The sequence below is a fragment of the Acinonyx jubatus genome, chromosome D4 (assembly GCF_027475565.1).
Source record: "Acinonyx jubatus isolate Ajub_Pintada_27869175 chromosome D4, VMU_Ajub_asm_v1.0, whole genome shotgun sequence".
NCBI classification, from domain to species: domain Eukaryota; kingdom Metazoa; phylum Chordata; class Mammalia; order Carnivora; family Felidae; genus Acinonyx; species Acinonyx jubatus.
In genome coordinates, this window is record NC_069391.1 from 86,500,512 (window position 1) to 86,515,966 (window position 15,455).

At 42.7% G+C, this 15,455-nt stretch overlaps 1 pseudogene; it reads left to right on the forward strand.

The window, feature by feature from the left end:
- Positions 1 to 8,984, forward strand: part of LOC106968165 (splicing factor 3B subunit 4-like) — a 46,438-nt pseudogene extending 37,454 nt beyond the window's left edge.
- Positions 8,985 to 15,455: the final 6,471 nt, after the last annotated feature.

Consider the following 15,455-nt stretch of genomic DNA (forward strand, 5'->3'; position numbering starts at 1 on the left):
TTTTTTTTTAACCATGTTTATTTATTTATTTTTAGTTTACATCCAAGTTAGTTACCATATGGTGCAACAATGATTTCAGGAGTAGATTCCTTAATGCCCCTTACCCATTTAGCCCATACCCACTCCCACAACCCCTCCAGTAACCCTCTGTTTGTTCTCTATATTTAAGAGTCTCTTATGTTTTGTCCCCCTCCCTGTTTTTATATTTTTTTTGCTTCCCTTCCCTTTTATTCATCTGTTTTGATCTTAAAGTCCTCATATGAGTGAAGTCATATGATATTTGTCTTTCTCTGACTGACTAATTTTGCTTAGCATAATACCCTCTAGTTCCATCCATGTAGTTGCAAATGGCAAGATTTCATTCTTTTTGATTGCCGAGTAATACTCCATTGTATATATATACCACATCTTCTTTATCCATTCATCCATTGATGGACATTTGAGCTCTTTCCATACTTTGGCTATTGTCGACAGTGCTGCTATAAACATGGGGGTGCATGCGTCCCTTCAAAACAGCATACCTGTATCCCTTGGATAAATACCTAGTAGTGCAATTGCTCGGTCATAGGGTAGTTCTATTTTTAATTTTTTGAGGAATCTCCATACTGTTTTCCAGAGTGACTGCACCAGTTTGCATTCCTACCAGCAGTGCAAAAAAGATTCTCTTTCTCCGCATCCTCGCCAATGTCTGTTGCCTGAGTTGTTAATGTTAGCCATTCTGACAGGGGTGATGGGGTATCTCATTGTAGTTTTGATTTGTATTTCCCTGATGATGAGTGATGTTGAGCATTTTTTCATGTGTCAGTTGGCCATCTAAATGTCTTCTTTGGAGAAGTGTCTATTCATGTCTTTTGCCCATTTCTTCACTGGATTATTTGTTTTCTGGGTGTTGAGTTTGATAAGTTGTTTATCAATTTTGGATACTAACCCTTTATCTGATATGTCATTTGCAAAGATCTCCTCCCATTCCATTGTTTGCCTTTTAGTTTTGCTGGTTGTGTCCTTCACTGTGCAGAAATTTTTATTTTGATGAAGTCCCAATAGTTCATTTTTGCTTTTGTTTCCCTTGCCTCTGGAGACGTGTTGAGTAAGAAGTTGCTGCAGCCAAGATCAAAGAAGTTTTTGCTTGCTTTCTCTTTGAGGATTTTGATGGCTTCCTGTACATTTTGGTCTTTCATCCATTTTGAGTTTATTTTTGTGTGTGGTGTAAGAAAGGGGTCCAGGTTCTTTCTTATGTGTGTCGCTGTCCAGTTTTCCCTGCACCACTTGCTGAAGAGACAGACTGCCTTTACTCCATTGGATATTCTTTCCTGCTTTGTCAAAGATTAGTTGACCATACATCTGTGGGTCCATTTCTGGGTTCTCTATTCTGTTCCATTGATCTGAGTGTCTGTTTTTGTGTCAGTACCATACTGTCTTGGTGATTACAGCTTTGTAATACAGCTTGAAGTCCTGGATGGTGATGCCTCCTTCTTTGGTTTTCTTTTTCAAGATTGCTTTGGCTATTCGGGGTCTTTTCTGGTTCCATACAAATTTTAGGATTGTTTGTTCTAGTTTGAGGAATGCTCATGTTATTTTGATAGGGATGGCATTGAATATGTAGATTGCTTTGGGTAGTGTTAACATTTAACAATATTTGTTCTTCCTATCTAAGAGCATGGACTATTTTTCCACTTTTTTGTGTCTTCTTCAATTTCATAAGCTTTCTATAGTTTTCAGTGTATAGATTTTTCACCTCTTTCGTTAGATTTATTCCTAGTTTTTTATGGTTTTTGGTGCAATTTTAAATGGGATCGTTTCCTTGATTTGTCTTTCTGTTGCTTCATTTTGGTGTATAGGCATGCAACCGATTTCTGTGCATTGATTTTATATCCTGTGACTTTGCTGAATTCATGGATCAGTTCTAGCAGTTTTTTGGTGGAATCTTTTGGGTTTTGCATATAGAGTATCATGTCATCACAAAGAGTGAAAGTTTGACCTCCTCCTGGCCAGTTTGGATGCCTGTTATTTCTTTGTGTTGTCTGATGGCTAAGCTAAGACTTCCAATACTAGGTTGAATGACAGTGGTGAGAGTGGACATCCCTGTCTTGTTCCTGACTTTAGCGGGGAAAGCTTTCACTTTTTCCCCATTGAGGATGTTAGCACTGGGTCTTTCATATATGGCTTTTATGATCGCAAGGTATGATCCTTCTATCCCTACTTTCTTGAGGGCTTTTATCAAGAAAGGATGCTGTATTTTGTCAAATGCTTTCTCTGCATCTATTGAGAGGATCAGGTGGTTCTTGTCCTTTCTTTTATTGATGTGATGAATCACAATGATTGTTTTGCAGATATTGAACCAGCCCCGCATCCCAGGTATAAACCCCACTTGGTTGTGGTGAATGATTTTTTTAATGTATTGTTGGATCTGGTTGGCTAATATTTTGTTGAGGATTTTTGCATCCATGTTCATCAGGGACGTTGGTCTATACTTCTCCCCTAAATCTTTTGATTGGAGCGTTTAGTCCATTTACAAATTAATCATTGATAGATACGTATTTATCATCATTTTATTACTTGTTTTGTCATTGTTTTTGAAGATTTTCTCTGATATGTTCTTGTCTTTATCACTTTGGTCTCTCCTTTGCACTCAGAGTCCCCTTTTTAGTATAGGTGCTGCCGAAGCAAGCACTCAGAGTCCCCTTTAATATTTCTTGCAGGGCTTGTTTAGTGGTCATGAACTCACTCAGTTTTTACTTGTCTGGGAAACTATCTCTCCTTTTATTCTGAATGATAGCCTTGCTGGATAGAGTATTCTTGGCTGTAGATTTTTCCCATTCAGCACTTTGATTATATCATGCCACTCCCTTCTGGCTTGCCAAGTTTCTATTGAGAAATCTCCAGCTTGCCTTATGGATTTTTCCCTTATAATTAAAAGATTTCTTTTGTCATATTGCTTTTAGGATTTTTCTTTATTTCTATATTTTGCAGAATTAACTATAATATGTCTTGGTTTTGGCCTGTTTTTGTTGATTTTAATGGGAGTTCTCGGTGCTTCCCTGGATCTGGATATCTGTTCCCTTCCCCAGATTAGGTAAATTTTCAGATATTATTTCCTGAAATAAATTGTCTGCCCCCTTTTCTCTCTCCTCTTCTTCTGAGACTCCTATAATATGAATGTTATTACATTTGATTGAGTCACTGAGTTCCTTGGATCTATTCTTATGTTGCAAAATTCTTGTTTATCTCTTTTGCTCACCTTTATTATTTTCCATTATTTTGTCTTCTAAGTAACTAATTCTTTCCTCTACTGTTCGTTGAATCAAGCCTGTTTCCAGTCTCGTTATTGCGTTCTTTGTCTCTGATTGATTCTTTTTTTTAACTCCTTTATCTTTGTGGTAAGGGTCTCACTGATGTCTTCTATTCTTTTCTCAAGCCCAGTGAGTATCCTTATGATTGTTGCTTTAAACACTCCTTCAGGCATGTTACCTATATCTATTTTACTTAGATCTTTGGCTTTATCTTGTTCTTTCATTTGGGATAATTCCTCCATCTTTGCATTTTGTCTAAGTCTCTGCCTTCTACTTTGTGTTAGAAAAGCCAGTTATATCTCCCACTCCTGAAAGTAATGGTCTTATGAAGAATAGGTCAAGTAGTGCCCAGGTGCTTCAGGGAGTTTCTCTGGTGTGTGCTGCATGTTTTGGCTGCTCTATCTTTCAGGCCAGTCATCTGTAGAGGCTCTCCTTGCCTGCTGTGGGCAGTGTTTGGTCCCTGGCCTGAATGTGGTGAGGTTAAAATAGGTGTTCTCTTGTCTGCTTGTGAAATGAGACCTGATACCACCTCCACCAGAACTGAAGCCCTGAAGAGCTCTCTGGTCAGAAGATGTGGTGTGGGCAGGGGTTTGTGCTGGTCTTCTAGGGGAGGGGCCCACTGTGCTGGACTGAGGCAGTGTTGACTGAGAGTGAATAATCTACCCACTGTGTGCCCCAGGCATTTTTCAGATGCTGTTTCCACATTGTCTGCTCCTGGGTTCTTTGTCTGCCTTCTCTCCAGGAACAGGGAAGTGCCCTCCAGGCTCTATCCCAGCCAAGTTCAGTGACCTTTAAAAGTCAGCCTTTATTTGTAGCAATGTGGATGAAGCTAGAATATATTATGCTAAATGAAATAAGTCAATCAGAGAAAGACAAATACCATACGATTTCACTCATATGTAGAGTTTAAGAGACAAAACAGATGAACATATAGGAAGGGGGAGGAAGAAAAGAGAAGAGAGGGAAACAAACCACAAGAGACTCTTAATTATAGAGAACAAACTGAGGGTTAATGGAGGCAGGTGGGTAGGAGATGGGCTAGATGGACAATGGGTACTAAGGAGGGCACTTGCTGTGATGAGCACTGGTGTTGTATGTAAGTGTTGAATCACTGAATTCTACTCCTGGAACCAAGATTACACTGAATGTTGGCTAACTAAAATTTAAATTAAAAACACACACACACACACACACAAAACCTCCAGGCTGTAAGCCCTGCTGGTTACAAGAATACACAAAATTCAGCCCCTCTCGTTTTCCAAGCCAATGGCTTTGGGGAAGTGTTCTCCTTGTCTGTTTCTGTGTGTACTTCTCTCTCTTTCTCTCACCCTTCTCCACAACCATGGCTCCCTCCTCTCCACAGCAATAGTGATCCAATTCTCTCCTGAAGTAGTTCTCCACACTTCTTACCTTCTTCAATGTGGCCTCTTCACTCTCTTTAGTTGTGGAGTTTTGTTCCATCAGCCTTCAGGTCAATTCTGGGGTGTTTAGGATGATTTGATAGTTATCTAGCTGTGTTTGTGGGACAAGACATGCAAGGAGCCTTCTATTCCATTGCCATCTTGAAAATCAAGTTGTTTTCTTAAGGGCATGAAAGTGCATCTAATTTATAACACAAAGCAAAATGTTTTAAAATGATCTCTGCCATCCATCTTTTATTTCCCTACACGTACTGCCACAACATGAAATAAAAATTTCTTCTTTTTGTTCATCCTTCAAGGCATTTGGGCCTCACTTGTCTTTCATCTTTCCCCCTTCCCTCTCTTCTCTGCACATCTGTTTATTTTGAAAGTCACTCTGAGCTCTTAGGCTATTTCTTTTCTTTTCACTTCACCCGTATCATGGATTGATTTCCTACAACAGTAGTTCTTAAACTTTTACCTACATCAGAGTCATCTGGAAGTCTTGTTAAAACACAAGTGACTGGGCCTCATCTCCATAATTTTATGCAGGGGTTTTGAGTTTGGGCTTAAGTATTTCCATTTCTGACAAGTCAGGCAGTGCTGATACTGCTGGTCCAGGGACCACATTTGGAGAATCACTGCTCTACAACCTAGGAGCATCTGGAGCTGTTCCAGCAAACGAGAGTCTGTCCCTGGGTAGGAGCCTTTGTTATACACTATATGTAAATAATATTACCTGATTCCTTAAGAATTTAACGAATCAGTTTCCATCATCATATTTATATTCTTTAAATAGGGTTGTGTACAGCCTCTGCCGTAAGAAGAGAAGAATAAAGGAAATAGTATTTATCACTTGACTGCCTATTCAGGAGACTGTAGAGTGTGGTTGGCTCTGAGGCTAGTGACCATCTAGGGTTCAGTCCTGACTTTGCAGGATTTAAGGAAGTCCCTAGGAAGGTTACTATTTGTGCCTCAGTTTCTTACTTTTGAAACGAAGATAACGAAATGAACCACTTCACGGAGTTGTTGTGAGGCTCAAGTGATTTAATACATAAAAAGCCCTTGACGGACGACTGGTGTGTTGCAAGGACTCTGATGTCACCTATTATTATTATCAGGATTTTGTTGAGTGTTTTTTATTTGTTATCTCATTATAACTTAAAATCAGTCCTCAAAGGTAAGCACCCCTATTATTCTCATAGGGAAGATTAGGAAACAGAAGTTCAGAAAGGTTGAATAACTGATCAAGGTCCCCCAGGACTTTTACCAGAGTAAAAATCTCTGGTCTTTGTATGTCATCAGTATTTTCCCAAAGGAATCATTTTTCCCATAAGAAAAATGGTATAAGGCTGCTCATTTCAGAAGTATATTTGAATGTGATTGAATAATTACTTGCTTGGTTAGATGGTTGGTGAATTTTATGATCTAGCATTATTATGTCTACTTTAAGTATATTAAAGACAAAGGAAGACAAGGAGAGGTAGAACAGTGGCTGTATAACATACATACTCTGCGAGATACCTGTCACATAAGAGGTGTTTAGTAAACATTTGTTGAACTATTGGAATTAATGTGATTTAGAATTAAAATCACCTAAAATTAAAGATTCATAATATCCAGAGTCATTGAGATTATAGAGAAATGGGCATGATATGCTACTCTGAGATTTTTGAAAGTCAATTGGCAATAGCCCCCCCAAATTTAAATATGTATTTCCTTTGGCCCAGACAGTCTCGTGTCTATCCTAGGGAATACCTTTGTGCCCATGAAATGTATATATAATGATGTGCAAATTTAGCACTGCTTTCAATTGTGAAAATTACAAACCTAAATGTTGATAAATGCTGGAATTATTGAATACATTATAAGTCACCTATTTCATTGGACCCTGTATAAGAGTTAAAAGGCGTGAAGGAAAGCAATACATATTGAATGAAAGATCTCCAATATGTGATAAGTGAAAAAATGGTAACAGAAAAACAGGTAGAATTATCCATTTTATTTATGGGGCTCAAAACTACATTTGTAGGAGGTATGTAGTAGAAAAAAGTCTGAAAAGTTACACACCAGACAGTCATCAATGGTTACCTCTGGCAAGTGAAGAGGGCTAGGGGAAGAGGACCAAGGGGAACTTCTACTTTGTACACTATACAGTGTGTATTATTTGGATTATCCACAAGTAGTATGTATGAACATTTACTTATGAGATCAAAACAGAAAAAAGAAGCTTGTTCAACAAATGTATTTAGCTCTTTGATACGGATAATAGATAATAGAATAATAAGAATAATAGATGTGTAATTCTTTGTTTTCAAGTTTATTTATTCTGAAAGAGAGAGAGAGAGTTAGGGGGAGGGGCAGACAGAGAGGGAGAGAGAGAATCCCAAGTGGGCTCCATGCTGTCAGTGCAAAGCCTGATGCCAGGGCTCAATCCCACGAACCATGAGATCATGACCTGAGCTGAAATCAAGAGTTGGATGCTCAAATGACTGAGCCACCCAGGCACATGCCAAAGCATAGAGTCAGGGCAGCACAAACGCTACAGAATTCTTGAGTGAGGAAGATACCAACTATGCCATTAACTCACGAACATGGTCAAACTCAGTGGGAAACCAATACAGGTGAACAAGGCTCACAAGAACCTGGATTTTGGGGCTAACATTTTCATTGGCAATTTGGACCCAGAGATTTGTGAGAAGCTGCTTTATGATAACTTCTAGCACCTTTGGAGTGATCTTGCAAACCCCTAAGATTATGTGGGATGCTGACACAGGCAACTCGGAAGATTATGCCATTATTAGTTTTGCTTCATTTGATGCTTTGGATGCAGCTGTTGAGGCCATGAAGGGCAGTATCTCTGTAACCACCCTATCACTGTGTTCTATGGCTTCAAAAAGGACTCCAAGTGTAAGCACTGTAGCTCAGTATCCAAACAACGTCTGGCAACCCAGAACCCACTTTCCCAGGCTGACTGCCTTCATCAGCTGTTGGCAGATGCATCCCACTCCCCTCGCCCCCCCCCCCCCCCAATTCTGTGGTATCATCACTGGGGCCTGGGCTTCCTCCACCCTTCCTCAGTCCCTCCCACCCCCATTGCTGCCCCCTGGAGCCCTTCCACCTGGGATACCCCCAACCATACCCTCACCACCAATGCTTCCTGGGGCTGGAGGACAAGGCCCACAATCAGCAAGAACCCCAGAGGCCGGACATCCTGGATACAGACACTCCTATCCTCACCCATTTCCACCAGGTGGGATGCCTCATCTAGGGATGTCTCAGATGCAACTGGCCCACCATACTCTCATGGCTTAGAATAACCCCCATGCTGGGCCCCAGGCTCTGGGAGGCAGCCACCACCCGACTGTCCCCTGGAATGCCTCATCCAGAACCTCCTCCAATGGACATGTCCCTCCAGTGATCTCTGTTTGGATCTCCCATGGATCACCCGGGTCTTTGTCTCCACAGGGATACACTGGGCCTCCTCCACTCATGCCCCCTCGTGGATATGCTGGGCTGCCAAGACCCCCGCGCATGGCTACCAGTGGGGGCCCCTCCCTCCACCCAGACCCACCTCCCGGCCTCCAGTTCCCCTCATGGCCCACTTCCAGGTCATTTTCCTCAGTAATTTCTTATTCTCTTGCCTCCTGTTCTATGGTCCCAATAGCTTTCTCAATTCCTTGGACCAATCAGAATTGCTGTAACTTACTAGGGCTAAGGCACTAATTCCTCTCAGGACGTTTTTTAGTGTAATTTTTTTTCATAAGAGGTTTTCTTTTATTTTTTTCTGTGTTGCTCCTAAATGTTTTGCAAATGCACAGAGAAAATAAAACTAAACTCCTTGTTTAAAAAAGACAAGTAAGTACTGGGGCATCTGGGTGGCTCTGTTGGTTAAGAGTCTACCTCTTTTTCTTTTTTTTTCTAATGTGCATTTATTTTTGAGAGAGAGACAGAGACAGAGACAGAGCATGAGTGGGGGAGGGGAATAGAGAGGGAGATAAAGAATCTGAAGCAGGCTCCAGGCTATGAGCTGTCAGCACAGAGCCTGATGCAGGGCTTGAACTCACCAACTGTGAGATCATGACCTGAGCCAAAGTCAGATGCTTAACTGACTGAGCTACCCAGGTGCCCCAAATATTTAACTCTTGATTTTGGCTCAGGTCATGATCTCATGAGTTCAAGTCCTGCTTCGAGCTCTGCGCTGACAATGCGGAGCCTGCTTGGGATTCTCTCTCCCTTTCTCTATGCCCCTCCCTGCTCTTGCTGTCTCTGTCTGTCTCTGTCTCTCTCTCTCTCTCAAAATAAATAAATAAATAAATAAATAAATAAATAAATAAATAACTTAAAAAAAATACTTCATAGTCATTCAATTACAATAATCTCAACAAAAGTCCAGAATGACATTGGTGTTTTTTTTTTAAATGTTTATTTATTTATTTTTGAGAGGGAGAGAGAGAGCAAGCATGCAAGTTGGGGGGAGGGGCAGAGAGAGAGAGGGAGAGATAGAATCCCAAGCAGGCTCCACGCTGTCAGCACAGAGCCCTGATGTGGGGCTCGAACCCACAAACCGTGAGATCATGACCTGAGCCGAAATCGAGAGGGCACTTAACCGACTGAACCACCCAGGCACCCCAGGTGTATTTTTTTAAGAAAACAAATTTCAAGTCAGCAAATTCAGGCATATGCCACTGTGATGGGCGTCAGGTCTAAAAGAGAAATGAGAAGATAAAAATGTGGAGAAAGTAAGACCACCCTAAAGCAGGTGCTCCCTCAGCACCAGCTGCCTCTGCTGGGAGGAAAATGCTGGCTTTCCCTTTGGCCAACTCTCATCATGGAGAGATAGAGAGGTGCAGCTTCCAAACCTCAGAAAGAGAAGGCATCGAGAGAGAGACTGGGCGTGGGGAGGGGTCTGCTTGTTGAGCAAATACACTCAAGGACAAATTGTAAACATTGGAGGTATGTAGTCTTGTAGGGTTAGAAGTTGAGAACTGTTGTATGTAGCATCTTCTGGTCCAGCTGTATATTTCATAGGTAAAATTGAAATACACAGTGTTTAAACACAACAGTATGATGCTTGAATATCACATTAGATTTTTCTTTTGATCAGTAATGTAGCTAAAGTGGATTGACCATTGCAATTACTATAGATATGGCCCAGAAGATTCACAAAACTCAGTTAAAGACAAAGTTGGATGAAGCAAGGGAGAAAAGAAAACCCAACAGCCCTGAGAGGGAGTGATGATAGGGAGGAGGCAGTGAAGGTGATGAAAATTTCCCTGCAGGAAATAGCCACCATACTCAAGGGCAGCTTATTTCTGGCTAACCTATGGGTTCTATGTAATGTCTCAGATTGTAACTAATACCTTCTATAGTTATTCTTGACTTCATAATTGAAGATAGACTTGCAAATTTGTGAGTAAATTGGATTTTTAAAGGACATACATCTTCTCTGTCATAATTTGAGAGTTTTTTTTTTTTCTTTTCTTTTCTCATCAGCATGCTATATATCTGTCTTCCTTCAGGTTATTTCATTGCAAGTAGTCTGATGGAAGTAAATCTAGCTTTAAGTAAAAAGGACAAATTTGTCATAAGGAAATATTTTCAAGATACCAAATACAGGAAGTTTCTTTGGGCCTTATAAGGAAGAGGAAACTGAAACATTATGAGGACTCATTCTTGGTATGTTCTCTTTTTCACTTTCCTCTCTTACATCTGCATTACTCTTTCCCCACAGCAAACTAACTTTCTGTGCAGCTCCACGTACAGGGAGAAAGATAGTAACACCACAATAGCAGATTTAATGTTAGAGCATGAGTGGCTTCAAGTGAACAGAAAAGTCTGAGCAACTGTCTTTGAATCCCAGTTTGGGCTTCCCCAAGAGGGGGACCCTGATTGGCTCAGCTTGATTCACGTGACAACTTATGGTGCAATTAAGAAGCCTGGTGGGGTGGGGGAGGGTCATGAAGAATAACAATGGCTAGAGGTTGGCTGGCTACTCTGGGTGAAGTAGGACCATTCCTAGAGAAAGAGGGCAGAATCCATAATCTTTATAAACAAGAACTTTATAAATAAGTCCATAATCTTTATAAATAAACTAACAATTATGCCAGGGGGAGTTCTATTTTTAAGAGTGAATCATGGTATGAATCCTTGTATAAAGTTTTTAGTGAATTTGTAACTATACCTCTATTTTGAATATAAAATTTTTGCAAAGTAGAGCATAATTATAACAGACATTTTGCATATGTCACCAAATAATTATTCTCACTCGAAGGAGGCTATTAATTCCTGGTTTACAGAGGGGAAAACTTTTGGTTTTCATGCATCAAAATTAAATTTATCTGGTTATCTCAAGGAGGACCTGTGTGCCAGGAACACCTTTATCTTTGGGACTATAAGGAAGGATGAGAGGTCTGATATAGCAGCAGGGATCTGCTGAAGTGCAGAGGAGGTATTGGACTGTTTGTTTTTCCTTCCATATCTAACCAAACTTTGAAATGAATGATTCTAAAATATCTGGATGATTCAAAGTAAAAAACAAAACAACAAAACAAAAGAAAACAAAAAAACATTGCTTGCTTTTCTGTCTACCTGATTCACACTCCCGCCTTTGCTTTTTCATTTATATTACTAGACCTGGAATAAATCAGCCTCTCTCGATGGCTATTTCCCTTGCCTTCAGAAAAGTATATCTTCCCTGTCTTGGAAATAAACAAAGTAACTCTCTGTCTATCTCCAACCCTTTGCTTGAATCTGTTTCCCTTTCCAAGGACTTTCCTGTTTGTTTGTTTGTTTGTTTGTTTGTTTGTTTTTTGCTGTCACATTTTTTTTTGCTCATTTTAAGATTAATGTTTTCATTATTTCATCATTTAATGGCATAGTTGTTTGTTTTTTTTTTTGCTGTCACATTTTTTTTTGCTCATTTTAAGATTAATGTTTTCATTATTTCATCATTTAATGGCATAGTTGTTTGTTTTTTGTTTTTTTAATGTTTATTCATTTTTGAGAGATAGAGACAGAGTGGGAGCAGGAGAGGGGTAGAGAGAGTGACACAGAATCGGAAGAAGGTTCCAGGCTGTGCACTATTAGCACAGAGCCTGACACAGGGCTTGAACTTCCAAACCATGAGATCATGACGTGAGCTGAAGTACACGCTTAACTGACTGAGCCACCTAGGCTCCCCTGTTTATTTGTTTGTTTTATTTACAAATGCAAGTCTTTCCATTTATCTCTGTTACAACTCAGCCCTTATCATTCCAGCCCACACAGTTCTGTGTAATGTGACGCATCGTGACAAATGCTTCAGGATTACTAATAAAATCCAACATATTTCTTATACCTCCCAGCTTGGTGAGATCTGTAAATTGTCCTTATCACAACTATAATACACATTTAATAACTGGGCAAAGGGTTTAAAAATACTTTTTCATCTAATCTTCAAAATGACTTTTCAAGGAAGGTATTATTATCCCCATTATACTGATGAGGAAATGGAAGCTTAGAAAATCTAAACGACTTCCTTGGTCAAAGCTGTGACTGAAACCTGGGTCTGCCAGACTCTCAAGCTTAAGTTCTTAAACCCTTGGCTGTGTATTTGCAACCTTGGCGTTGCATCAAACCACCTAAGAACTTTAAAAAGTGATAGCAGCCAAAGCCCCATCTCACATAACTGTCACAGTCTTGTTGCAGGGGTGGGTTTGGGGAGTGGTAGTCAAGGACCACGGCTGCCATGCTCTGCTCCAGCCCAACGGCAGGATCTTGCTGTGTGCCATACGCTTCGCCCCAGAGGTAACAATTAGCTGCTAGTTTTTACTTTTAGATATGGCCATATTATCAGTTTTGAATCTAAATGTGTAATTCTCCAACCCATGTTTCTTATTTCTCCATATTGTGTGAAAGAATGTCACAAAAGACTTGGTCCAGTTTGTTCTCCTGGAATTCTTTTTTATCCTTATCAAAAATAGGGGAATCTTGGATCGCCTGGGTGGCTTAGTCGGTTAAGCGACTGACTCTTGATTCCGGCTCAAGTCATGACCTCATTCATGGCTCATGGGTTTGAGCCCCGTGTCTGGCTCTGCACTGTGCTTGGGATTCTCTCTCTCCCTCGCTCTCTCTCCCACTTGTGCTCTCTCTAAAATAAATAAAAACTTAAAAAAAATAGGGGAATCTTTCTGAAATATTTGCTCTGGGAGCAAATTTCTAGCTATGCCACTATGAGGGATCACACAAAGAGCTAGACAATGTGACAGTGTGAAAAGAGCTCAACATTCCAGGGCAGTATTGACTTCAAAATCATACTACCTTAGTGACAAGAGAGGCTTGCACTCTCTGAATGATGACATTGGGCAAGTCACTTTCTGGGCAGGTAGGTAGAGATTTCTCAATTCCATAAACTTAAGAATAATGTATTTCCTTTCCAGTCCACCTGTTTTTCATATCCAAATCACTTTTATAAAAAAAGAGTCCCTTTCCTCACAAGAAACCCTCAATAGCCACTGTTACAAATGACCTCCCCCCTGCAAACAGGCCGTGGACAGTAACAGATACCATGTCTGGTTGAACAAACATGTCATTGTAAAATACAGAAAGATCACTTACTGCATGGAATGCTTCTGCTCTGTTTCAGAGTTCTAAAATGGACATTTTTTTTTTCCTCACAAAAGAGAATGTTTCCATTTCCACAGTTCAGATGATTTTAACTTTAGCTGTGATATCAAAGACAACTTGGCCATTTTGTCTTCTTTGTGTGAGCCTGCATTCTGGTTTCTACTCCAGTAACAGTTTTCTTTTGTAGAAAAAGGGAATTCTCATGATAGTTGCTGCTTGTAATTTCAGCCTTTATATTCCAAGATTTTCGATTTGCCACTGAGTCCCAACCAGCTCCAGTTCCTTTCTAGAAATTAAAAATAAGGACTCTCTCTCCAGCGTATTTCGCTTGCGTATTTTGCTTGCAGAACAGTAACCGTAGGAATGCAATTGTCCTGTAAATCCCTCCCTTTTATGACAAAAGGAGGGCTGTAGTTCATTATTTACTTTAAAGGAGTCAGTGTGAATTCAAGTCATTTCCTATCCTGCTATCATTTGCTGAAAGACCTTTTGCAATGGGTCTTATGTAAGAAGAAATGGGGGAGTTGCTTTGGTGAGTTGATTTAGAGAAATCATTAAATACAAGTTAGACCTGAAGCTCAGCATCATTTGTGAGTGGGGAAACAGGGGCTATAAATGCATCCAGTGTTTCAGATTGAAAGAGGGCTAATATGAGAAAAAGACCGTACACAGTTGGGTTCCAGGCTACTCCTTTGGCCTCATGTCTTACCCACTGCTGCCTCCTTCACTGTCCTCCAGCTACGGTGACCTCTTTTCCAGGTCCTTGAACTTACCAAGCACATTCCTTTCTCAGGGTCTTTGCCCCTGTTAGTCCCTCCGCCTGAAACTCTTTTCCCAGGTAGTTGCAGGACTGGTGCATTCTCATTCCCCACATCTCTGCTCAAATGTCACTTACTCTGGGAGGTCTCTCTTGGCCACCCCTCGCTAAAATAGCATACTGCCTCCTCGCTTTCTATCCCTTTACTTTGTTTTATTTATCTTAGTGGCAATTATACACTGGCACATCATGCGTTTCAAGTATGTTTGTCACTTTATCAGAATCCACGCTCCGGTAGAGCAAGTAGAACGCGCGTTGTGATTACATAGCATCCTTGGGGGCCTTACGGTCCGGCACCTGGTGGATGGTATGCGGATATTTGTTGAACGAATGAGTGGGGCTTTGGGGGACGGTGGGCTATGTTTGTCCTCACTCGCCAGTCCGCAGGCAGCTGGGCGCCTCGTCCCACCCTCACCCTATTCTCGTAGAGGTGAGGGACTGGAGTCGGGCGCACATGCACAGAACTGCGCGTGTGAACGCTGCCCCAACTCTCGGCGCCACTTCCCCTCGGGCCGAGAGGCCCGGCCTGGGGAAGGACAGGTCCGCGGCACGAGGAACGTGGAAGCGAAAGCAGAAGGGGAACGAACGACAGTGCCCGGGAGGATAACGTGTGTGGTGGCCGGCTGCGTGCAGGGGGCGCCTTCCCGGCCGGGCTGACTCATTCCCAGCCGCCTCCACGGCGGGCGGCCGCCACACACACGCCCATCTGGGGAGGGGCGGGCCCGGCCCCGGCGCCCTGCTCCCGCTGGCTCCGCGGCCCGGCTAGCCAGCTCCAGCTCAATTTCCCCGCCCGTTCAGGCCCGGGGGACGCCCCGGGAATCTCCGCGCGCTCCCGCCGCCTGGCCGAGCAGCCGGGCCGTGCGTGGCCGCCGCCCGCCAGCCCCGCGGCGCGCGCGCCCGGAGAAGTGCGGCCCGGGCGCTCGGCGCACGCGCACACGCGCACACGCGCAGTGCCGGGGCGCGTGCCCGACTCCCGCCCCTGCCCCCGCCCGCGGGACCGTCTCGGTCGGCAGTGATCGGGCCGCCAGACTGCAGGCGGACTCCGACGCAAATAGGGCGTCCGGGCCAGTATCGCCTGAGGCGCCGAGAAGCCGGTGTGGCCCGGGAGAGGGTGGAGACGACGCCTGTGACGGGCTTCCCGGCCGCCCGAAGTGGGAGTGGTGTGGGCTGGAGGAAGGAGAGAGGAAGAGGAGCAGAAGGGGGCAGCGGCGGCCGCCTACGGGCTTCCCTGCGCGCTGACAGGCTGGGCCGGCGCCCGGCTCGCTCGGGAGTTGGTGCCGCCGCCTCTGCCGCTCGGCCCTGGGCCCGGACTCGCGGCGCGCGTCGGGGCGGAGAGCTGCT